Source organism: Balaenoptera ricei, unplaced genomic scaffold (genome assembly GCF_028023285.1).
Source record: "Balaenoptera ricei isolate mBalRic1 unplaced genomic scaffold, mBalRic1.hap2 scaffold_542, whole genome shotgun sequence".
Lineage (NCBI taxonomy): Eukaryota > Metazoa > Chordata > Mammalia > Artiodactyla > Balaenopteridae > Balaenoptera > Balaenoptera ricei.
This window is the reverse complement of record NW_026777727.1, coordinates 307-26,610: the sequence shown is the minus strand read 5'-3', so window position 1 is coordinate 26,610 and position 26,304 is coordinate 307. Positions and strand designations below refer to the sequence as shown.

Below are 26,304 nucleotides of genomic sequence, written 5' to 3'. Positions count from 1 at the left end.
GGGTTAACATCCAAAATAGACAAAGAATTCAACTCAAATAAAAACAAACAAACAAACAACCCAATTAAAAAATGAGGGCACAGGATCTTAATAGACATTTTTGTGAAGAAGACATACGAATGGCTAACAAATACAGGAAAAGATGCTCAGCACCAATAATCATCAGGGAAATGTAAACCAAAACCACAATGAGATATCACCTCACACCTGTTAGAATGGCTATCATCAAAAAGACAAGAAATAACAAGCATTAGTGAGGTTATGGAGCTAAAGGTTCCTTTTTCTGTGCACTGTTAGTGAGAATGTAATTGGTGTTGCCACTATGGAAATCAGTATGGAGGTTACCCAAAGAGTTAAAATGCAACTACCATACGATCCAGCAGTTCTGCTTCTGGGTCTACACACAAAACAATTGAAAGCTTGGTCTTGGAGAGATATTCGTAGATCTGTGCTCACTGCAGCATTATTTAAAATAGCCAAGACATGGAAACCACCTAAGTGTCCACTGATGGATGAATAGATAAGGAAAGTGTGGTATGGGGGGGGGTGGGAGGAATTGGGAGATTGGGACTGACATATATACACTATTGATACTATGTATAAAATAGATAACTGATGAGAACCTACTGTATATAGCACAGGGAATTCTACTCAATGCTCTGTGGTGACCTAAATGGGAAGGAAATCCAAAAAAGAGGGGAGATATATATATAGATATATAGATATATATATAGATATCTATCTATCTATCTATATATATATATAGATAGATAGATAGATATCTATATATATATATACGTATAGCTGGTTCACTTTGCTGTACAGTAGAAACTAACACAACACTGTAAAGCAACTATACTCCAATAAAAATTAAAACAAAACAAAAAAAAAGAAAATGTGGTATAGAGGAAAGTGGGCAAGATGGCAGAGTAAAAAGACCTTGAGCTCACCTCCTCTCACAAGCACACCAAAATCACAACTATCCGCAGAGCAACCAATAAAAAAAAACGCACACACACAAAACACTGGAACCCACCAGAAAAGATCTCCTACACCAAAAGACATAAAGAAGGAATGGCAACAAAACCGGTAATAGGGGGAGACTCACAATATAATCAAATTCCATAACCCCTATGTAGGCAACGAAAACTGGAGAGTAAATATATTCCAGAGGTTCTCCCAGGTTGGGGGTCTGGCATTGTTGAGATGAGCCCACAGAGCATTTGGCTTTGAAGGCTAGAAAGGCTTAATTGCAGGAGCCCCACAGGACTGGGGAAAATAGAGATATCACCCTTAAAGGGTGCACATGAAATCTCATATACCCTGGGACACAGGGCCAAAGAAGTAATTTGATAGGAGCCTGGGCCAGACCTACCTGCTCGTCTTGGAGAGTCTCCTGGAGCGGCAGGGGTTGGGGGAGGGTGGCTGCGGCTCACCCTGGGGACATAGACACTGGTGGCAGACATATTGGGGAACACTGTTGGTGGATGACATATTGGCTCATTAGCTCCAAAACCTGGCCCCACCCAACAGCCTGCAGGCAACAGTGCTGGGACGCCTCAGGCCAAAGAACTAACTGGGTCAGGACACAGCTCCACCCATTAGCAGACAGGCTGCCTAAAGACAAAAAAGCTCACAGCTGCCTTTGGACTAGCCCCTAGACATGGCCCAGCCCACCAGAGGGCCAAGACCCAGCACCACCCACCAGTAGACAGGCACAGGACTCTCCCACCAGGAAGCCAGGCCAAGCTTCTAGACCAGTCTCATTCACCAGGATGCAGGCACCAAAAGCAAGAAAACTATGATTCCTCAATGCAGGCCAGAGCCTACCCTGGGACCAGCTGGGCCTTGGACTGGCCCACTAGCAGGCCAAGGAAACCTTCAGGACACTCCAGACCCTGTACCCAACTGTGTCAGGAACCGACACCACCCCCTCAACAATCTGAAATGAGCTCTGGGATCCCAGGACCCTGCAGCTGGACTCCAGGGACCAGCTCTGCCTGCCAGTAGACCAGCACTAACCCCATGATCTGGCTTCAACTACCAGTGGGTAGGCAACAACCCTAGGGTCTTCAGGACCCTGACTCCACCCACCAGTGAGCCAGCATTAGCCCCGGGGCCCCTAGCATTCTGCAACCAGCCACGTTGTGACCAGGCCCTGCTAAACAGCAGCCAGCAGCATCCACACAAGGCAGGACCTGGCAACCAACCAGACTAGGGGCCTACCAGACTACCCACATAGTTAGCCCACCACAACAGAAGGCCCAAGTAGCCCTCTTAGGGTGAACCCCTAGAGCACACAGCTTGGGTAACGAGAGGGGAGTGTGCTGCTGAAATGCACAGGACGCCTCCTACAGAGGGCCACTTCTCCAAGGTTGACAGATGTAACTTACCTACTACATACATAAAAATACAAATAGCAACTTATTGACAAAATGAGATGGCAGAGCAATATGTTTCAGATGAAGGAACAAGATAAAATCCCAGAAGAAGAACTAAGTGAAGTGGAAATAGGCAATCTACCCAAGAAATAGTTCAGAGTAATGATCATACAGATGATCAAAGAACTCAGGAGGAGAATGGATGCACAGAACGAGAAGTTATAAGTTTTAAGAAAAGAGTTAGAAAATATAAAGAACAACCAGAGATGAAGAATACAATAACTGAAATGAAAAATACAGTGCAAGGAATCAAAGTAGACTAAAGGATTCAGAAGAATGGATCAGTGAGCTGGAAGACAGAGTAGTGGAAATCACTGCCACTGAACAGAAAAAAGATTTAAAAAAGAAAAGAAATGAGAACGGTTTAAAAGATCTCTGAGACAACATCAAGAGCACTAATATTCGCACCACAGGGGTCCCAGAAGAAGAGAGAAAGAGCCCGGGAACATATTTGAAAGAAAGAGCTCAGGAAAATATTTGAAGAGATAATAGCTGAAAACCTCCCTAACCTGGGAAAGGAAATAGTCATCCAAGTCCAAGAAGCGCAGAAAATCCCATACAGGATAACCCAAAGAGGAACACACCAAGACACGCTGTAATCAAAATGTCAAGAATTAAAGATACAGAGAATACTAAAAGCAGCAAGGGGAAAGCAGCAAATAACATACAAAGGAACTCCCATAAGACTATCAGTTGACTTTTCAGCAGGCACTCTGCAGGTCGGAAGGGACTGGCATGATATATTTAAAGTGATGAAAGGGAAGAACCTACATCCAAGAATACTCTACTCAGCAAGGCTCTTGTTCAGATTTGACAGAGAAATCAAAAGCTGTACAGACAAGCAAAGGCTAAAAGAATTCAGCACCACTAAACCAGCTTTACAACAAATGTTAAAGGAACTTCTCCAGGTGCAAAAGAAAGGGCCACAACTAGATATAAGAAAACTATGGAACAAAAAAGCTCACCAGTAAACATACAGTAAAGGTAGGAAATCATTCGCAAACAAAGCTAGCAGGAAGATTAAAAGACGGAAGTAGTAAAATCATCTGTATCCACGATAAGCAGTTAAGGGATACACAAAACAATTTGATGTAAAACATGACATAAAAAACAGTAATCATGAGGGGAGGAGAGTACACATGGAGGGTAATTGCAAATGCATTTGAAATTAAGACATCAGCAATTTAGAAGAATCACCATATGTATACAGAGACTGCTATACAATAACCTCAAGGTAACCACAAGCCAAAAATCTGTAACAGATACACACATACACAAAAAAGGAATCTAAACATAACACTGAAGATAGTCATCAAATCACAAGAGAAGAGAACAAAAGAAGGGGGAAAAAAAGACCTACAGAAACAAATCCAAAACAATTAACAAAATGACAGTATGAACATACATATCGATAATTACCTTAAACGTAAACAGACTGAATGCTCCAACCAAAAGACACAAACTGGCTGAATGGATACAAAAACAAGACCCGTGTATTTGCTGCCTACAAGAGACTCACTACAGATCTAGAGACACATACAGACTAAAAGTGAGGGGATGGAAAAGGTAGTCCACACAAATGAAAATCGAAAGAAAGCCAGAGTACCAATATTTATATTAGATGAAATCAACTTTAAAATAAAAACTGTCACAGGAGACAAAGAAGGACACTACAGAATGATCAAGGGATCAATCCAAAAAGAAGATATAACAACTGTAAATATATATGCACCCAACATAGGAGCACCTGAATACAGAAGGCAAAATATTAATAGACATAAAAGGAGAAATCAACAGCAGCACAATAATAGTAAGGACTTTAACACCTGACTTACATCAATGGACAGATCATCCAGAGAGAAAATCAACAGGGAAACACAGGCCTTAAATAACACATTAGACCAAAGGGACTTAACTGATATTTATAGAGCATTCCACCCAAAAGCAGCAGAATGCACATTCTTTTCAAGTGCACATGTAACATTCTCCAGGATAGATCACATGTTAGGCCACAAAACAAGCCTTGGTAAATTTAAGAAAACTGAAATCATATCAAGCTTCTTTTCCAACCACAACTCTATGGAACTAGAAATCACCTACAAGAAAAAAAACCTGCAAAAACCACAAACACGTGGAGGCTAAACAATATGCTACTAAACAACCGATGGATCACTGAAGAAATCAAAGAGGAAATCAAAAACTACCTAGAGACAAATGAAAACGAAAGCACGATGATCCAAGACTTATGGGACGCAGACAAAGCAGTTCTAAGAGGGAAGTTTATAGTAATACAGGCTTACCTCAGGAAACAAGAAAAATCTCAAATTAACAACCTAAACTTACATCTAAAGCAAGTAGAGAAAGAAGAATAAATAAAAACCAAAGTTAGTAGAAGGAAAGAAATCATAAATATCAGAGCAGAAATAAATGAAATAGAGACTAAAAAAAACAATAGGAAAGATCAATGAAACTAAAAGCTGGCTCTTTGAAAATATAAACAAAATTGATAAACCTTTAGGAAGACTCATCAAGAAAAAAAGGGAGAGGGCCCCAATCAATAAAATCAGAAATGAAAAAGGAGAAGTTACAACCGACACCACAGAAATACAAAGGATCATAAGAGACTACTATGAGCAACTACATGCCAATATAACGGACAACCTAGAAGGAACTGATGAATTCTTAGAAAGGTACAACCTCCCAAGACTGAATCAGGAAGACACAGAAAATATGAACAGACCAATTACCAGAACTGAAATTGAATCAGCAATTTAAAAATTCCCAACAAAGAAAAGTCCAGGACCAAATGGCTTCACAGGTGAATTCTACCAAACATTGAGAAGAGTTAACACCCATCCTTCTGAAACCCTTCCAAAAGTTTGCAGAGGAAAGAAAACTTCTGAACTCATTCTAGGAGGCCACCATCACCCTGATACCAAAACCAGATAAAGATATTACACAAAAGAAAACTACAGACCAATACCACTGATGAACATAGATGCAAAAATCCTCTACAAAATACTAGCAAACCGAATCCACTAATAAATTAAAAGGCTCATACACCATGATCACGTGGGATTCATCCCAGGGATGCAAGGATTTTTCAATATCTGCAAATCAATCAGTGTGATACACCGCATTAACAAACTGAAGAATAAAAACCATATGATCGGGCTTCCCTGGTGGCACCGTGGTTAAGAATCCACCTGCCACTGCAGGGGACACGGATTCGAGCCCTGGTCCCGGAAGATCCCACATGCCGTGAAGCAACTAAGCCCGTGTGCCACAACTGCTGAGCCTGTGCTCTAGAGCCTGTGAGCCACAACTACTGAGCCCGCGTGCTACAACTACTGAAGCCTGTGCGCCTAGAGCCTGTGCTCCGCAACAAAGAGAAGCCACCGCAATGAGAAGCCCGCACACCGCAACAAAGAGTAGCCCCCGCTCGTTGCAACTAGAGAAAGCCCGCACACAGTAATGAAGACCCAACACAGCCAAAAATAAATAAATAAAATAAATTTATTAAAAAAAAACATATGATCATCTCAATAGATGCAGAAAAAGCTTTTGACAAATTTCAACACACATTTATGATAAAAACTCTCTAGAAAGTGGGCACAGAGAGAACATACCTCAACACAATAAAGGCCATATATGACAAACCCACAGCTAACATTATACTCAATGGTGAAAAGCTGAAAGCATTTCCCCTAAGATCAGGAACAAGACAAGGATGTCCACTCTCGCCACTTTTTTTCAACATAGTTTTGAAGGTCCTAGTCGCGGCAAGCAGAGAAGAAAAAGAAATAAAACGAATCCAAATTGGAAAAGAAGTAAAACTGTCAGTTTTTACAGATGACATGATACTATAAAATCCTAAAGCTGCTACCAGAAAACTACTAGAGCTCATCAGTGAATTCGCTAAAGTTTCAGGATATGAAATTAATACACAGAAATCTGCTGCATTTCTACATACTAACAACGAAAGCTAAGAAAGACCAATTAAGCAAACAATCCCATTCACCATTTAGAACTAATAAACGAGTCAGCATCGTTGCAGGATAAAAGTTAAATATTAAAAAAATCAATTGTATTATGATATACTTGCAATTAACAAACTGAAAATGAAATTAAGAAAACCATTCTGGGGGAATTCTCTGGCAGTCCAGTGGTTAGGACTCTGCAATTCCACTGCAAGAGGGCATAAGTTAGATCCCTGGTTGGGGAACTAAGATCCCTCAAGTCAAGCAGCACAGCCAAAAACAAAAAGAAAAGCAAAAGGAAACCATTCTGTTCACAACAGCCTCAAAAAAATTAAAATATTAATGTAAATTTAACATAAGAAGAGAAAAACTTCTACTCTGAAAGTTACAAAAAATGACTGCAAGAAATTAAAGAATATCTAAATAAATATCTAAATCAATAAATATCTATCTAAATCAAACATCCCAAGTCCACGGACTTACTGTTAAGAAAGCAATTCTCACCAAAGTGATCACAGATTCAACACAATCCCTATCAGAATCCTAGCTGATTTCTTAGTAGAAATTTTGCAAGCATATGGAATTGTCAAGGACCCAGAAGAGCCAAGACAATCATGAAAAATAAGGTCATGTTGGAGGACTCATACTTCCCAATTTTAACTCACAGAATGGGAGAATATATCAAAATCAAAATTTTGATAAGAATGTGTATCTAGAATACATAGAACTCTTAAAACTCAATAAAAAAGAGAAATAGCCCAAATAAAAACCAGGCCAGGATCTGAATACACATTTCTCCAAGGATAACACACAACTGGCCAATAAGCACACAGAAAGATGTTCAACATCATAATCAGGAGGCAAATGCAAATCAAAAGCAAAATGAGATACAACTTCACATCCACTAGAATAGATCCAATGAAAAAGTCAGATAATAAGTGTTGGTGAGTTAGTAGAGAAATTGAAATCCTCATACATTGCTACTGGGAATGTAAAATGGTGCAGCCACTTTGGCAAACAGTCTGACAACTCCTCAGATGATGAAATATAAAGTTATCACATGATCTAGGAATTCCATTCCTGGGTACGTACCCAAGACAAATGAAAACATATTGTCCATATAAAAACCTGTACATGAATAGAAAAGCATTTATATTTTATAAATATAAAATCATTATTTTATAAAAGCATTATTCATAGTAGCCAAAAGGTGGAAACAACCAAATGTCCATCAACAAACAGATAAACAAACTGTGATACATACATACGATGAAATATTATTGAGCCATTAGAAGGAATAAAATAATGATACAAGCCCTAACTTGGATGAACCCAAAAACATCATGCTGAGTTACAAGAAGCCAGTCACAAAAGTCCACACATTAAATGATTCCATTTGTATTAAGGTCTAGAATAGGAAAATTTATAATAGAGACAAAGTAGATCAGTGGTTGACTTAGGGCTTGGGGGGAGGTGGGTGATGAGGAAATAGAGGGGTGATAGCTAAGGGGTATAGGGTTTCTTTCTGAGGTGATAAAAATGTTCTAAAGTCAACTGTGTGGATGGTTGCACATATCTGTGAATAGGGTAAAAATCATTAAATGGTACACTTTAAGTGGGAGAATTATATATGTGCATTACATATTAAAAAAGCTGTTTGAAAAAAAAATGTTCTATGAGCATTTGAAAGGTTGTGTTTTAAAAGCATACAAACATTTATACACATCAACCTCAATATTTCCAGATGTTTCTCTAACTCTGCTTTTTTTTTTTTTTAATTTCATTTCTATGGTCTGTCATGGGCTAAGTATGTGTGTTCAAGCTCTCTAGTGTTCTGTATTATCCATTTCTCCTTGAGGGTCCTCTAGGGCAGCGGTCCCCAACCTTTTTGCCACCAGGGACCGGTGTCATGGAAGACAATTTTTCCACAGACGGGGTTGGGGGGTGGGGGGATGGTTCAGGCGGTAACGTGAGGAATGGGGAGCGATAGGGAGCTGCAGATGAAGTTTCTCTCGCTCGCCCGCCCGCCGCTCACCTCCTCTGTGCGGCCTGGGCTAGAGTATGCTTCTGCAGGTTATATTTCCATCTTTCTTTTCCAAGCTATGTCTCCTAGACTACCCACTGCAGAATTGCAATGTTGTTTTTTCATCTTACACATTCTTTTTTGTGTGTGATAAACACAGAAGATTAAATTTACCATCTTAACCAATTTTTAAGCATACAGTTCAGCAGTGTTAAGTATGTTCACACTGTTGCACAACAGATCTCTAGAACATCTTCATCTTGCAACACTGAAACTCTATACCCAATAAACATGAACTCCCCCTCCTTTCTCTCCCCAGCCGTTGGCAGCCACTTTTCTACTTTGTTTCTATGATTTTCACTATTTCAGATACTTCACGTAGGCGGAATATACAGTGTTTATCTTTTTGTGACTGGCTTATTTCACTCAGCACAAGGTCCTTGAGATTCACCTATGTTATAGCATGTGACAGGATTTTCTTCTTTTAAGGCTGCATAACATTCTATTGTATAGATATCACATTATATTTATCCATTCATCTGCTGATGGACGTATCTTGATTATCGTGAGTAATGCTGCAATGAACATGGGTGTGCAGATATCTGTGAGATCCTGCTTTGAATTCCTTTGGATATACACCCAGAAGTGGGATTGCTGTATCATATCGTCATTCTATTTTTAATTTTTTAGGAACCTCCACACTGTTTTCCATAATGGCTGTGCCATTTTATATTTCCACCAGCAGTGCACAAGGGATCCAATTTCTCTGCATCCTTGACAACGATTGTTATTTTCTGTTCTTTTGATACTACCCATCCTAATAGGTGTGCAGTAGTATCTCATTGTGGTTTTGATTTGCATTTCTTTGATGATTAGTGATATTAAGCATCTTTTCATATACTTGTTGGCCATTCATATATACTCCCTGGAGAAGTGTCTATTCGAGTCCTTTACCCATTTTTAAATTGGGTTTCTTTGTTGTTGACTTTTAGAAGTTCCATATATAATCTGGATATTGGTCACTTATCATGATTTGCAAATATTTTCTCCTATTCCACAGGTTGTCTTTTAACTCTGTTGATTGTGTCCTTTGAAGCAGAGTTTTAAATTCTGATATAGTATAGTTTATTTATTTTTGCTTTTGTTGCCTATACTGTTGGTGTCATATCCACGAAATCACTGCCAAATCCAATGTCATGAAGCTTTCCCCCCATGTTTTCTTCTAAGAGTTTTATAATTTTAGCTCTTCTGTTTGGATCTTTGATCCATTTTGGGTTAATTTTGTATATGGTAAAAGGTAATGGTCCAAATTAATTCTTCTGCATGTGGATATCCAGTTTTCCTTTGACAGCTAGGTAGTAATGGCTTGTGTCCTATACACTTTTCTTTTATGTTATTAGAAAAAGGGGGCCATGGGTGAACATAAATAGATTTGATCTTGGGTCTTTTTTATTGTAATTTTTTAAAAGTTTGTATTGAGATTCTTTCTGTCTTTGTCACAGTCATCTGGAATGCCTTAAGCTTTCCCTCCCCTGTTTCGGTGTTGAGACATGATACTTCACTTCTAATACTATCAGCCTTGGGTATTTAATTGTAATTTTGTTTCTAAATTGCCAGTGTCTTTTCCCAGAAGTAACAATTATCTTACAAATAAATACATACATCCACACAGACAAAGAAGCACTGAAGTGATATGCATAAGAAAGCAAAAAATAAAAAGATGGAACTCTGTTTAAATTGTGAGACTATAGTCTCATCAGAATTAAGTGGAAACACGTAGACACAGGCGTTTGCGTGTGCATGCTCTCTCTCTCTCACACCCCCTACCCCACTCCCCATTACCTGCAATATCTATTTGCAAGGATTTCTTCTCTTCGGGCCAGGCTTCCTTAGGAACGGTCCTCTTACTGTGGATCTCCCCTTTCTGTTTAATGGCTTTAGTGTCTGCTAGATTATCAATCTTCGTGTCTTGTAGTTGAGCTGACTGCTCTGAAGCAGCAGCAGCCCTGGAACCTAAGAGAGGGAAATCACGATTCAGACAGGAAGCTGACAAAAATTATTTTAAAATACCTCTCAAGCATCTACTAGTGTGAGAAGAGAGTTACACTGGATAAACAGTGAGATGGATGCAGGACAGGAATAAAGACGCAGACGTAGAGAACAGACGTGAGGACACGGGGAGGGGGAAGGGGAAGCTGGGACGAAGTGAGAGAGTGGCACGGACTCATATACTACCAAATGTAAAATAGATAGTTAGTGGGAAGCAGCCGCATAGCACAGGGAGATCAGCTCAGTGTGGTGTGACCAGCTAGAGGGGTGGGATCGGGAGGGTGGGAGGGAGATGCAAGAGGGAGGAGATATGGGGATATATGTATATGTATAGCTGATTCACTTTGTTATAAAGCAGAAACTAACACACCATTGTCAAGCAATTATACTCCAATAAAGATGTTTAAAACAAAACCAAAAAAACTGAGATGGAAAGAGAAAAGCATTTTGGGCAAAGGTGAATACATATGAAAAAAATGGAATCAGGAAAGCAATTGAACATCTAAGAAACAGTGCAAGTATATAATTTATTAGATTATAGAATTTGTAAGGAAAAGAGAAAAATTAGCATTTGAAAGGTTCTTTGGGAGCCCATTCTACTGTTCTGAAAGACTAGGCTTAAAAAGTTTAGTTTTCATTCTTTTTCTTTAATAAATGTATTTATTTGTTTATTTATTTGGTTGCATTGGGTGCTCATTGCTGCGCGCGGGCTTTCTGTAGTTGCGGCGAGCGGGGCTACTCTTCATTGTGGTGCGCGGGCTTCTCATTGCGGTGGCTTCTCTTGTTGCGGAGCATGGGCTCTAGGCTCGCGGGCTTCAGTAGTCGTGGCATGCGGGCTCAGTAGTTGTGGTGCATGGACTTAGCTGCTCCACGGCATGTGGGGTCTTCCTGGACCAGGGCTTGAACCCGTGTCCCCTGCGACGGCAGGCAGATTCTTAACCACTGCGCCACCACGGAAGCCCCTCTTGTTTCCTGTTCTTGTTCTATGTTATTTTGCTTATTTTATATACTCAACAATAATTTGGAAGACAGATATCTAGTTTTAAAATTCTTTTCGAGTTTCATTTTTTGGTAGCTTTTTTCCATTGTGGTAAAATATACATAAAATTTACCATTTCAAACATTTTTAAGTATACAAGTTAAGGCATTAAGTATATTCACATTGTTGGGCAACCATCACACCATCCATCTCCAGAATTAACTCATTTTCCCAAATGGAAACTCTGTACCTATTAAACAATAACTCCCTTTTCCTCCTCCTCCAACCCTTTTGTGACTGGCTTGTATTACTTAGCACAATGCCTTCAAAGTCCATCCACAGTGTAGCATGTGTCAGAAATTCACTCCTTTTTAAGGCTGAATAATATTCTGTTGTATGTATGTATCACATTGTATTGATCCATTCATCAGGTGGTAGACATCTGGATTGTTCTCACCCTTTGGCTATTGTTAATAATGCTGCTATGAACCTGGGTGTTCAAAATCTGTTCAAATCCCTGCTTTCGATTCTTTTGGGTATATACTTAGAAGAAGAATTGCTAGATCATATAGTAATTCTATGTTTCATTTTTTGAGGAACCACTACACTGTTTTCCACGGTGGCTATACCATTTTACATTCCCATCAGCAATACACAAGAGTTCCAATTTCACCATATCCCTGCCAACCCTTGCTCTTTTTTATTTCATAAAAGCCATCCTAATGGGTATGAAGTGGTATCTCTTTGTAGTTTTTATTTACATTTCCTTCATGACTAATGAAGTAAAACATCTTTTCACGTTCTTTTTGGCCATCTGTATCTTTCCTGGAGAAATGTCTCTTCAGATTCTGTACTCATTTAAAAATTAGATTGCTTTTTGCTGTTGTTGAACTGTAAGAGTTCTTCATATATTATGGATAGTCATCTCTCATCAGATATATGAATTGCAAATGTTTTTCCCAATTCTGTGTGCAACCTTTTTACTATGTTGATGGTGTTTTTTTTTTTTTTTTTTTTTTGGTGCACACAAGTTTTAAATTTTAATCAAGTCAAATTTATTTTTTATGAAAACTTCTTTAACCTATCTGATCACCAAGTCATGAATAAAATGACAGCTCTTTAGTCAAAAAGACAAAAAAATACAATTGTTTTTTCTTTTCATGCCTTTCATTCCAAAATTAACTTTTGGCATTTTTTTTTCCACCTTGTAACTAAATTTGCTATTTAGATGAGTGTTGTGTCAAACTGACTTCAAAGTTCACCACTGATCACTTTCAGCATTGCTTCATTTCTCTGTAATGAATTCTTCATTTTGATTCATCTCTTCAGCTGGGTGAGTCTTCAAGTGAATTTTTCAAGAAGGTACAGAGGTTGAATATACTTTCTAGCTGCTGTGTACTTGTGAAAATGTCTTTTCATTGTCATAGTGCTTAATGAAAATGCACTGGGTCCATAAATCCTTGAATTATATAATTTCCCCAATAAATACAGATTTGGTTCCATTATTTTTACATTTAGTATTTTAAATAAGCCTGATATCAGACTAAATTTTCTTCTCTTAACTTTTTTTTTTAAATTGTTTATTTATGGGATTTTCTTCTATTTATTTTGACTCAAAAATCTTTTTCTGATATGTGTCTCAGTCTCTGATTTTTCCCTGGATTTTTATGGCAACTTTCAATCTGCATACAGTGTTCCCCTTTTCAGGAGGAGGATGTTTTATTCAATTAAGTGTTTGAATATTACTTTCTTCCTCAGCTGCAGATATAATTCTTGGTTTGGTTTACTTAGCTATGTTTCTTATGTCTCTCATCATCTTTCACAGCATTTTCATTTTCTTCTCCTTTTTCCTCTGTAATTTTGCAGACTCTCAGATTTGTCCTCATCACTAATTTAACTTCCTTCATGTTAATTCCACCCTTTCTTGCCTGCAAAATGTATTTTAAATCTGTTACCAAATCTTTACAGTTTTAGGCAGTCTTTTCCTTCATATGTTCATTCCTGCCCACCCCCCCCCCACACACACACTTTTTTTCTAAATTGAGACAAAACATGAAATTCACCATTTAAGGGTTCTGCCGCGGAGACACGTGAAGGTCGGTGACTTGGTGCGGAGTTTGTCTCGGCACGCGTGGCCGCGCTGGGATGGCGTCCTCCTCGTCTTCCTCCGCAGCGGGTTTGGGCTCGGTCGACCCGCAGCTGCAGCATTGCACGGAGGTAGAGACTCAGAAGCAGCGCTTCCAGCAGCTGGTGCACCAGATGACGGAACTTTGTTGGGAAATGTGCATGGACAAGCCTGGGCCAAAGTTGGACAGTCGGGCTGAGGCTTGTTTTGTGAACTGCGTTGAGCGCTTCATTGATACAAGCCAATTCATCTAGAATCGACTGGAACAGACCCAGAAATCCAAGCCAGTCTTCTCAGAAAGCCTTTCTGACTGACCTGAGTATTACCTCTCTGGAAAAGGAAGGTAGTTCAAGAAATGAAGAGCAGTTGATGGGATGGTTGAAGAAAAGGCTGTGGGGGGATCGGCTCCCACCTTTGTCACTCTTGGGACATCCTGTCATCTGAGAATGAATAAAGACCGATTTTTGTGTGTGGGGGTGGTTTGAGGGTCAAATGTGTTTGGGGTTGTGTTTTTTAATGCTAATCTTGGGAAAACAATTGACAGATGAATGGAAAACTCTACTAGGTGTATGTTACTGTATGTGGGACGATGCTTTCCTCATAGTCCCATTAACTGCTTCCTATAATTTTAATAGTGGAACTGCTCTATAATTTGATATGTGGGACCACATAGGTAATAATCTGTTATTTGTGTGGATTCCTTTCAGATTTCTGGAGAGATCGATATACATCTTTGTGTCTCTCAGAAAGGGCAGCAGTGGGGGAAAGAGTAATTTGGTACTTGACTGTAGGCCTCCTTATCTAGTGTTTGATTATCAGTGCTGGAAAAAAAATGTATGGAGTATTCATACAGTACATTTCACTTTTCTAGATTATCTCCCTCCCTTATACTGTGATTCACTTAAATTTCTATATATAAAGTACAGTCTTGAGCTAGTACAGGTAGCCTGAGAGTCTAGAGGACTTTAGTTAAAGGAATCTAGCCAGCGAACATAATTCTCATACTAAACTGCCACAAGGAAGACGTTAACTTACCCTGTATGTCAGGGTCCAAAAAAATTTAAAGATGTGCCTAAATGAAAAAATAAGTTATAAAGATTTAGGCCAGTCAAAAACTAACAGCAGTTTCAGGTAGAGGTGCATGCCTAACGTAAACCAGCATAGTTTCCATTTACTGCGTTCTTTTCATCACTGAAATAAAAACTTCTACAAGATTCAAAAAAAAAAATTCACCGATTAAAGTAAGTGTACAATTCACTAGTTCTTAGTATTTTCACAACCAATATTGCTATCTAATTCCAGAACATTTTTGTCACGCCCCCACAAAGAAATCTTGTATATGTTAGCTGTTACTCCCTATTTTCCCCTCCCCAACATCCCCTGGCATCCACTAATCTACTTTCTGTCTATATGGATTTGCTCATTCTGGACATTTCATATACATGGAATTATACAATATATGACCGTTTGCTATTGGCTTGAAATATTTCTCCGTTTAATAGTGTCAGTTTTTCGGACTTCCCTGGTGGTACAGTGGTTAAGAATCCGCCTGCCAATGCAGGGGACACGGGCTCGAGCCCTGGTCTGGGAAGATCTCACATGCCGCGGAGCAACTAAGCCCGCGCGCCAAAACTACTGAGCCTGCGCTCTAGAGCCCAAGAGCCACAACTACTGAAGCCCATGCACTTAGAGCCCGTGCTCCTCAACAAGAGAAGCCAGCACAATGAGAAGCCCGCGCACCACAACAAAGAGTAGCCCCTGCTCGCCACAGCTAGAGAAAACTCGCGCGCGGCAACGAAGACCCAGCGCAGCCAAAAATAAAAATACAAATAAATAAATAAATAAATTTATTTATTTATTTAAAAAAATAGTGTCAGGTTTTTTCATTTTAATTCTGTTAGTTTTTCTTTATGTATTTGGGACTTGCTTATACTGCATTTGTCTTTTAAGTCATATAGGAGAAAAACTGACTTACAAACAAAAATACATTTATACTGTCTTTTGTATTTACTTATGTAGTTACCTTTAGTACTTTTTTCATGTGGATTTAAGTTACTGTCTGGTGTTCACCATTCCATCTTGAAAAAAATCTCTTTAGTATTTTCTGTGGGTCAGTTTGCTAGCAGTGGAGTCTTTCAACTGTTGTTTATCTGAGAATGTCTTCATCTCTCCTTCATTTCTGAAGGGTAGTTTTGCTAGGTACAGAATACTTGGTAGGCAGGTTCTTTTCCTCAGCTCTTTGCATATGTCATTGCAATGCCTTCTGGCCTCTATGGTTTCTGATGAAAAATCAGCAATTAGTTTTATTGAAGATTCTTTGTACATGATAACTCCGCTCTTGCTGCTTTAACACTGTCTTTGTCATTTGATGGTTTATGATGTATGTAGATGTGGCTCTCTTTGACTGTATCATGCTTGGACTTCCTTGAGCTTTTGGGATGTGCAGATTAACAGCAGTCATCAAATTTGTGAAATTTTAGGCCATTATTTCTCCAAATACTCCTTCAGTCTCTTTTTCTGTCTCTTCATCTGGAACTCCCATTATGTGTATAATAGGATGCTTGAAGGTGTCCCATAGGACTCTGAGATTCTGTTAATTTCTCTTCATTCTTTTTTCTTTCTGTTTCTCACACTGGATAATCTCAATTGGCCTATCTTCAAGTTCACTGACTCATACTTCTGCCTGTTCAAATCTGATACTGAGCTTTCTCCAGTCAATTTTTTATTTTAGTTATTGTACTTTTCAACTACAGATCTTCTATTTGGTTCTTTTTTGTAATTTCTCTTTATTGATATTCTCTATTTGGTAAGACACTGTTCTTATACTTCTTTTTTTTTTTTAAACATCTTTATTGAAGTATAATTGCTTCACAATTGTGTGTTAGTTTCTGCTTTATAACAAAGTGAATCAGCTACAGATATACACACGTTTCCATATCTCCTCCCTTCCGCATCTCCCTCCCTCCCACCCTCCCCATCCCACCCCCCCCCCAAGGTGGTCACAAAGCACCGTGCTGATCTCCCTGTGCTATGCGGCTGCTTCCCACTAGCTATCTATTTTACATTTGGTAGTGTATATATGTCCATGACACTCTCTCATCCTGTCACATCTCACCCCTCCCCCTCCCCATATCCTCAAGTCCATTCTTTAGTAGGTCTGTGTCTTTATTCCCATCTTGCCACTAGGTTCTTCATGGCCCTTTTTTTCCCCCTTAGATTCCATATATATGTGTTAGCATACTGTATTTTTTTTTCTCTTTCTGACTTACTTCACTCTGTATGACAGACTCTAACTCCATCCACCTCATTACAAATACCTCCATTTCATTTCTTTTTATGGCTGAGTAATATTCCACTGTATATATGTGCCACATCTTCTTTATCCATTCATCCGATGATGGACACTTAGGTTGCTTCCATGTCCTGGCTATTGTAAATAGAGCTGCAATGAACATTTTGGTACATGACTCTTTTTGAATTATGGTTTTCTCAGGGTATATGCCCAGAAGTGGGATTGCTGGGTCGTATGGTAGTTCTATTTGTAGTTTTTTAAGGAACCTCCATACTGTCCTCCATAGTGGCTGTATCAATTTACATTCCCACCAACAGTGCAAGAGTGCTCCCTTTTCTCCACACCCTCTCCAGCATTTATTGTTTCTAGATTTTTTGATGATGGCCATTCTGACCGGTGTGAGATGATACCTCATTGTAGTTTTGATTTGCATTTCTCTAATGATTAATGATGTTGAGCATGCTTTCATGTGTCTGTTGGCCATCTGTATATCTTCTTTGGAGAAATGTCTATTTAGGTCTTCTGCCCATTTTTGGATTGGGTTGTTTGTTTTTTTGTTATTGAGCTGCATGAGCTGCTTGTAAATCTCGGAGATTAATCCTTTGTCAGTTGCTTCATTTGCAAATATTTTCTCCCATTCTGAGGGTTGTCTTTTGGTCTTGTTTATGGTTTCCTTTGCTGTGCAAAAGCTTTTAAGTTTCATTAGGTCCCATTTGTTTATTTGTGTTCTTATTTCCATTTCTCTAGGATCTGGGTCAAAAAGGATCTTGCTGTGATTTATGTCATAGAGTGTTCTGCCTATGTTTTCCTCTAAGAGTTTGATAGTGTCTGGCCTTACACTTAGGTCTTTAATCCATTTTGAGTTTATTTTTGTGTATGGTGTCAGGGAGTGTTCTAATTTCATACTTTTACATGTACCTGTCCAATTTTCCCAGCACCACTTATTAAAGAGGCTGTCTTTTCTCCACTGTATATGCTTGCCTCCTTTATCAAAGATAAGGTGACCATATGTGCGTGGGTTTATCTCTGGGCTTTCTATCCTGTTCCATTGATCTATATTTCTGTTTTTGTGCCAGTACCAAACTGTCTTGATTACTGTAGCTTTGTAATATAGTCTGAAGTCAGGGAGCCTGATTCCTCCAGCTCCATTTTTCGTTCTCAAGATTGCTTTGGCTATTCGGGGTCTTTTGTGTCTCCATAGAAATTGTGAAATTTTTGGTTCTAGTTCTGTGAAAAATGCCAGTGGTAGTTTGATAGGGATTGCATTGAATCTGTAGATTTCTTTGGGTAGTAGAGTCATTTTCACAATGTTGATTCTTCCAATCCAAGAACATGGTATATCTCTCCATCTATTTGTATCATCTTTAATTTCTTTCATCAGTGTCTTATAATTTTCGGCATACAGGTCTTTTGTCTCCTTAGGTAGGTTTATTCCTAGATATTTTATTCTTTTTGTTGCAATGGTAAACGGGAGTGTTCTCTTAATTTCACTTTCAGATTTTTCATCATTAGTATATAGGAAGGCAAGAGATTTCTGTGCATTAATTTTGTATCCTGCTACTTTACCAAATTCATTGATTAGCTCTAGTAGTTTTCTGGTGCCAGTTTTAGGATTCTCTATGTATAGTATCATGTCATCTGCAAACAGTGACAGCTTTACTTCTTCTTTTCCGATTTGGATTCCTTTTATTTCTTTTTCTTCTCTGATTGCTGTGGCTAAAGCTTCCAAAACTATGTTGAATAATAGTGGTGAGAGTGGGCAACCTTGTCTTGTTCCTGATCTTAGTGGAAATGGTTTCAGTTTTTCACCATTGAGGACAATGTTGGCTGTGGGTTTGTCATATATGGCCTTTATTATGTTGAGGAAAGTTCCCTCTATGCCTACTTTCTGCAGGGCTTTTATCATAAATGGGTGTTGAATTTTGTCGAAAGCTTTCTCTGCATCTATTGAGATGATCATATGGTTTTTCTCCTTCAATTTGTTAATATGATGTATTCACGTTGATTGATTTGCGTATATTGAAGAATCCTTGCATTCCTGGAATAAACCCCACTTGATCATGGTGTATGATCCTTTTAATGTGCTGTTGGATTCTGTTTGCTAGTATTTTGTTGAGGATTTTTGCATCTGTGTTCATCAGTGATATTGGCCTGTAGTTTTCTTTCTTTGTGACATCTTTGTCTGGTTTTGGTATCAGGGTGATGGTGGCCTCGTAGAATGAGTTGGGGAGTGTTCCTCCCTCTGCAATATTTTGGAAGAGTTTGAGAAGGATAGGTGTTAGCTCTTCTCTAAATGTTTGATAGAATTCGCCTGTGAAGCCATCTGGTCCTGGGCTTTTGTTTGTTGGAAGATTTTTAATCACAGTTTCAATTTCAGTGCTTGTGATCGGTCTGTTCATATTTTCTATTTCTTCCTGGTTCAGTCTCGGTGGGTTGTGCATTTCTAAGCATCTGTCCATTTCTTCCAGGTTGTCCATTTTATTGGCATAGAGTTGCTTGTAGTAATCTCTCATGATCGTTTGTATTTCTGCAGTGTCAGTGGTTACTTCTCCTTTTTCATTTCTAATTCTATTGATTTGAGTCTTCTCCCTTTTTCTCTTGATGAGTCTGGCTAATGGTTTATCAATTTTGTTTATCTTCTCGAAGAACCAGCTTTTAGTTTCATTGATTTTTGCTATTGTTTCCTTCATTTCTTTTTCATTTATTTCTGATCTGATCTTTATGATTTCTTTCCTTCTGCTAGCTTTGGGGTTTTTTTGTTCTTCTTTCTCTAATTGCTTTAGGTGCAAGGTTAGGTTGTTTATTCGAGATGTTTCCTGTTTCTTGATGTAGGCTTCTATTGCTATAAACTTCCCTCTTAGCACTGGTTTTGCTGCGTCCCATAGGTTTTGGGTCGTCGTGTCTCCATTGTCATTTGTTTCTAGGTATTTTTTGATTTCCCCTTTGATTTCTTCAGTGATCACTTCGTTAATAAGTAGTGTATTGTGTAGCCTCCATGTGTTTGTATTTTTTACAGACCTTTTCCTGTAATTGATATCTAGTCTCATAGCGTTGTGGTCAGAAAAGATACTTGATACGATTTCAATTTTCTTAAATTTACCAAGGCTTGATTTGTGACCCAAGATATGATCTATCCTGGAGAATGTTCCATGAGCACTTGAGAAAAATGTGTATTCTGTTGTTTTTGGGTGGAATGTCCTATAAATATCAATTAAGTCCATCTTGTTTAATGTATCATTTAAAGCTTGTGTTTCCTTATTTATTTTCATTTTGGATGATCTGTCCATTGGTGAAAGTGGGGTGTTAAAGTCCCCTACTATGATTGTGTTGCTGTCGATTTCCCCTTTTATGGCTGTTAGTATTTGCCTTATGTACTGAGGTGCTCCTATGTTGGGTGCATAAATGTTTACAATTGTTATATCTTCTTCTTGGATCGATCCCTTGATCATTATATAGTGTCCTTCTTTGTCTCTTGTAATAGTCTTTATTTTAAAGTCTATTTTGTCTGATATGAGAATTGCTACTCCAGCTTTCTTTTGATTTCCATTTGCATGGAATATCTTTTTCCATCCCCTCACTTTCAGTCTGTATGTGTCTCTAGGTCTGAAGTGGGTCTCTTGTAGACAGCATATATATGGGTCTTGCTTTTGTATCCATTCAGCCAGTCTGTGTCTTTTGGTGGGAGCATTTAATCCATTTATATTTAAGGTAATTATTGATATGTATGTTCCTATTCCCATTTTCTTAAATAGTTTATGTTTGTTATTGTAGGTGTTTTCCTTCTCTTGTGTTTCTTGCCTAGAGAAGTTCCTTTAGCATTTGTTGTAAAGCTGGTTTGGTGGTGCTGAACTCTCTCAGCTTTTGCTTGTCTGTAAAGGTTTTCATTTCTCCATCGAATCTGAATGAGATCCTTGCTGGGTAGAGTAACCTTGGTTGTAGGTTTTTCTCCTTCATGACTTTAAGTATATCCTGCCACTCCCTTCTGGCTTGCAGAGTTTCTGCTGAAAGATCAGATGTTAACCTTATGGGGATTCCCTTGTGTGTTATTTGTTGTTTTTCCCTTGCTGCTCTTAATATGCTTTCTTTATATTTAATTTTTGATAGTTTGATTAATATGTGTCTTGGCATGTTTCTCCTTGGATTTATCCTGTATGGGACTCTCTGTGCTTCCAGGACTTGATTAACTATTTCCTTTCCCATATTAGGGAAGTTTTCAACTATAATCTCTTCAAATATTTTCTCAGTCCCTTTCTTTTTCTCTTCTTCTTCTGGGACCCCTATAATTCGAATGTTGGTGCGTTTAATGTTGTCCCAGAGGTCTCTGAGACTGTCCTCAGTTCTTTTCATTCTTTTTTCTTTATTCTGCTCTGCAGTAGTTATTTCCACTATTTTATCTTCCAGGTCACTTATCCGTTCTTCTGCCTCAGTTATTCTGCTATTGATCCCGTCTAGAGTATTTTTAATTTCATTTATTGTGTTTTTCATCGTTGCTTGGTTCCTCTCTAGTTCTTCTACATCCTTGTTAAATGTTTCTTGCATTTTGTCTATTCTATTTCCAAGATTTTGGATCATCTTTACTATCATTATTCTGAATTCTTTGTCAGGTAGACTGCCTATTTCCTCTTCATCTGTTAGGTCTGGTGTGTTTTGACCCTGCTCCTTCACCTGCTGTGTGGTTTTTTGTCTTCTCATTTTGCTTATCTTACTGTGTTTGGGGTCTCCTTTTCACAGGCTGCAGGTTCGTAGTTCCCGTTGCTTTTGGTATCTGTCCCCAGTGGCTAAGGTTGGTTCAGTGGGTTGTGTAGGCTTCCTGGTGGAGGGGACTAGTGCCTGTGTTCTGGTGGATGAGGTTGGATTTTGTCTTTCTGGTGGGCACGTCCACGTCTGGTGGTGTGTTTTGGGGTGTCTGTGGCCTTATTATGATTTTAGGCAGCCTCTCTGCTAATGGATGGGGCTGTATTCCCGTCTTGCTAGTTGTTTGGCATAGGGTGTCCAGCACTGTAGCTTGCTGGTCATTGAGTTAAGCTGGGTCTTGATGTTGAGATGGAGGTCTCTGAGAGATTTTCACCGTTTGATGTTACGTGGAGAAGGGAGGTCTCTTGTGGACCAGTGTCCTGAAGTTGGCTCTCCCACCTCAGAGGCACAGCCCTGATGCCTGGCTGGAGCACCAAGAGCCTTTCGTCCACATGGCTCAGAATAAAAAGGAGAAAAAAATAGAAAGAAAGAAAGAAAGAGGATAAAATAAAATAAAATAAAGCTATTATAATAAAAAATAAGAAAAAAAATTAAGAATAAATGTATTCAGAAAAAATTTTTTTTTAATTTTTAAAAATAGATTTATTAATTTTTTGTAGTAAAAAATAAGAAAAAAATTATTAAGAAAAAAATTTATTAAGAAAAAATGTTTAATTTTTTAAAATAAAAAATATGAAAAAACTTATTAAAAAATTTTTTTAATTTCTAAAAATAGAAAATAAGGGAAAAATTATTAAGAAAACATTTATTAGGAAAAAAAATTTTTTTGAGTGAACAAAAAAACAAACAAAGAAAAAAAACATGGACGGACCTAACCCTAGGACTAATGGTGAAAGCAAAGCTATACAGACAAAATCTCACCCAGAAGCATACACATATACACTCACAAAAAAAGGAAAAGGGGAAAAATTAATATATTCTGCTCCCAAAGTCCACCTCTTGAATTTGGGATGATTCGTTGTCTATTCAGGTATTCAACAGATGCAGGCACATCAAGTTGTTTGTGGAGCTTTAACCCACTGCTTCTGAGGCTGCTGGGAGAGACTTCCCTTTCTCTTCTTTGTTCGTACAGCTCCCGGAGTTCAGCTTTGGATTTGGACCCGCCTCTGCGTGTAGGTCGCCTGAGGGCGTCTGTTCCCCGCCCAGACAGGACGGGGTTAAAGAAGCAGCTGCTTCGGGAGCTCTGGCTCACTCAGGCCGGGGGGAGGGAGCGGTATGGAGGAGGCGGGGCAAGCCTGCGGCAGCAGAGGCCGGCGTGACGTTGCAGCAGCCTGAGGCGCGCCGTGCGTTCTCCCGGCGAAGTTGTCCCTGGATCACGGGACCCTGGCAGTGGCGAGCTGCACAGGCTCCCGGGAGGGGCGGTGTGTAGAGTGACCTGTGCTTGCACACAGGCTTCTTGGTGGCGGCAGCAGCAGCCTTAGCGTCTCCCGCCCGTCTCTGGGGTCCACGCTGATAACCGCGGCTCACGCCCGTCTCTGGGGTCCGCGCTGTTAGCCGCGGCTCGCGCCCGCCTCTGGGGTCCGCGCTTATAGCCGCGGCTCGCGCCCGTCTCTGGAGCTCGTTTAGGCGGCGCTCTGAATCCCCTCTCCTTGCGCGCCACGAAACAAAGAGGCAAGAAAAAGTCTCTTGCCTCTTTGGCAGCTGCAGACTTTTTCCCGGACTCCCTCTCGGCTAGCACCGAAGCCCGAGCCTCAGCTCCCAGCCCCCACCCGCCCCAGCGGCTGAGCAGACAAGCCTCTCGGGCTGGTGAGTGCCACTCAGCACCGCTCCTCCGTGCGGGAATCTCTCCGCTTTGCCCTCCGCACCCCTGTGGCTGCGCTCTCCTCCGTGGCTCCGAAGCTTCCCCCCTCTGCCACCCACAGTCTCTGCCCGTGAAGGGGCTTCCTAGTGTGTGGAAACCTTTCCTCCTTCACAGCTCCCTCCCACTGGTGCAGGTCCTGTCCCTATTCTTTTGTCTCTGTTTTTTCTTTTTTCTTTTGCCCTACCCAAGTACGTGGGGAGTCTCTTGCCTTTTGGGAGTTCTGACGTCTTCTGCCAGCGTTCAGTGGGTGTTCTGTAGGAGCAGTTCCACGTGTAGATGTATTTCTACTGTATCTGTGGGAAGGAAGGTGATCTCCTCGTCTTACTCTTCCGCCGTCTTGCCCCTCTCCCTATACTTCTTTAGACATGGTTTCATTTAGTTCTTTGAACATATTTTAAATAGCTATTTTAACATCTTCATTTAGTAAGTCCAATGTCTGAGATTCCTCACAGACAGTTTCTAAACTTTTGTATGGTCCATATATTTTGTTTTTACTTTGAATTTCCATATCTTGTAACTTTTTGTTGAAAACTCGACATCTTAAAAAATATAATGTGACAACCCTGGAAATCAGAGTCTACTACCTCCCTACAGTTTCCTGCTGTTGCTTTACGCTGTTTTTTTTTTTAAGTAACTTTTCTGAACAAATTCTATGAAGTCTACTGAAGCTGCCACTCAACTAGCTTAGTGGTCAGCTAATGCCTAGATGGAGGTATCCTTAAACATCTAGAAACAATAAATCTCCCAGTCTTTGCCGAGGGACTACGTGCACATAGCCATCAACGCTGAGGGCAGGGAGTTATCAATTCTGCCTTAGCCTTCCCTTTCTTCTTGCCCAGAGCCTCAAGGGCAGCCAAAGGTAAAGGGTAGGCCCCTCTCAGATCTTTCCTGAGCATGCACTCAGGCCTGTGCACACTTGTGGTCTTCTAGAGTCCTAGGAATATATCAATGCTTTTCAAAATATCTATGGACATCTCATCCTCAGTTTTTCCGTTAAAGCTTTTGGTTAGTCTATTGTTTGTCTAAAGTGTTATCCACTGCCTCCTGCATTGTGACATTAAAACAGTTGCCTGGGGACTTCCCTGGTGGTCTAGGGGGTAAGACTCCGGGCTCCCAATGCAGGGGCCCCGGGATCGATCCCTGGTCAGGGAACTAGGTCCTGCAACTAAGGAGTCCGCATGCCGCAACGAAGATCCTGAGTGGTGCAACTAAGACCCGGCGCAGCCAAAATAAATAAATAAAATAAATAAATATTTAAGAAACTAAAATAAAACACTTGCCTGTAAGTGTTTTTTGACAAACACCTCACACATAGACACAGAGGCTCATACGCACTGGATAGCTCTGAGTAAGGTCAAATAAAGATAAGCCTTTTGAGTGGAGTCTTCCAGAGAGCCATCAGACAGATCAAATACTGACAATTCTTTGGGAATGAAATTGTGAAAGAGGTCCAGCTCTGTTCTGCTCCCTCCAGTCCTGGGAATGCAGGCTGATATTTTTCAAGGTTATCACTGAGCTGAGTGTGGCAATGAGAATAGGGCAAGGTAAAATGCCACAAGCTTACTATTCTTATCAAGGTTCAGCCATTTTTCTTGAATAAATGCTTACTACAAAAGCTACAAGCCTTTGGTTAATTTCGAGTTTTGGAAAAGTTTTCCATAAAGTTTTGCCAAAATTCTGTTGCTTTTATCACAGGGCAAAATGTTGGAGGTCTTTACTCCACCATTTTTTTCTGCTATTAACTCCTCACTTTGTTTTAAAAATCCCAACCAGTTCTCTCCCCATGGCTTTTTGCTCCTATTGACAGTACTAGTACACAAAATATTTAAATGTCTTTAAATGAATATAAAAATAACATCTATATTATATATTGGTATGAGGTATAAAATGGCTTACAAAAAAAAAGACATAGTACCTATCTTCACAGAACTTACTGTCAGATATAAATGAAATCCTGTTACTACTTCAGAGTGTTACTTGACCTAATGAGTAAATCTCTAACATCTATCTCTTTCTTTGCGAGGTTACCTTTGCCTTGTTTTTTTGTTTTTGTTTTGTTTTTAATTTATTTATTTTTATTTTTGGCTGTGTAGGGTCTTCGGTGCTGTGCACGGGCTTCCTCTAGTTGCGGCGAGCGGGGGCTACATTTCGTTGCAGTGCGCGGGCTTCTCATTGCAGTGGCTTCTCTTGTTGTGGAGCACGGGCTCTAGGCATGCGGGCTTCAGTAGTCGTGGCTTGCAGGCTCTAAAGCGCAGGCTCAGTAGTTGTGGCGCACAGGCTTAGTTGCTCTGTGGCATGTGGGATCTTCCCGGACCAGGGCTGGAACCCGTGTCCTCTGTATTGGCAGGCGGATTCTTAACCACTGCGCCACCAGGGAAGTCCCTTTGTTTTTGTCTCTAAAAGAATTTTATGAGTTCAATTGTTTACTCATTCTCAACTGAGGAGAAATTATTTGGTCCAAATATCTGCAATGGTTTATGACTTGCCCTTGGCCCCAAACTCTAGTTGGATCTTTCTAGTATCTATAGAATCACAACATACTAATAGACACTATCTATCAGAACAATTCCTAGGCTTTCATCTAGATCAGCTCTACTGGTCTAAGAAACTATTATTTTCTACTGTCAACTCCCTCACTCTCAGAATAGATGCAGAACATGATAAATGACAACCTCAAGTATATATAGCCAACAGATCTCTTCTTGTCTAACTGATGCATTCAGTACTTTATTTATACGGACAGTATTTCTCAGGATACAGTGTACCATCCCTGAGTCATTTCCTCTTCCCACTACTGTCCAATTTTTCTCAAAGTTAATGTCTCCAAAGGGAAGAGTTAGGATGTAAATGAATAGAAGT

General features: G+C 39.7%; 1 pseudogene; it reads left to right on the top strand.

The window, feature by feature from the left end:
* Positions 1-13,617: 13,617 nt before the first annotated feature.
* On the top strand, positions 13,618-14,050 carry LOC132358896 (mitochondrial import inner membrane translocase subunit Tim8 A-like; annotated as a pseudogene).
* The last annotated feature ends 12,254 nt before the right edge of the window (positions 14,051-26,304 follow it).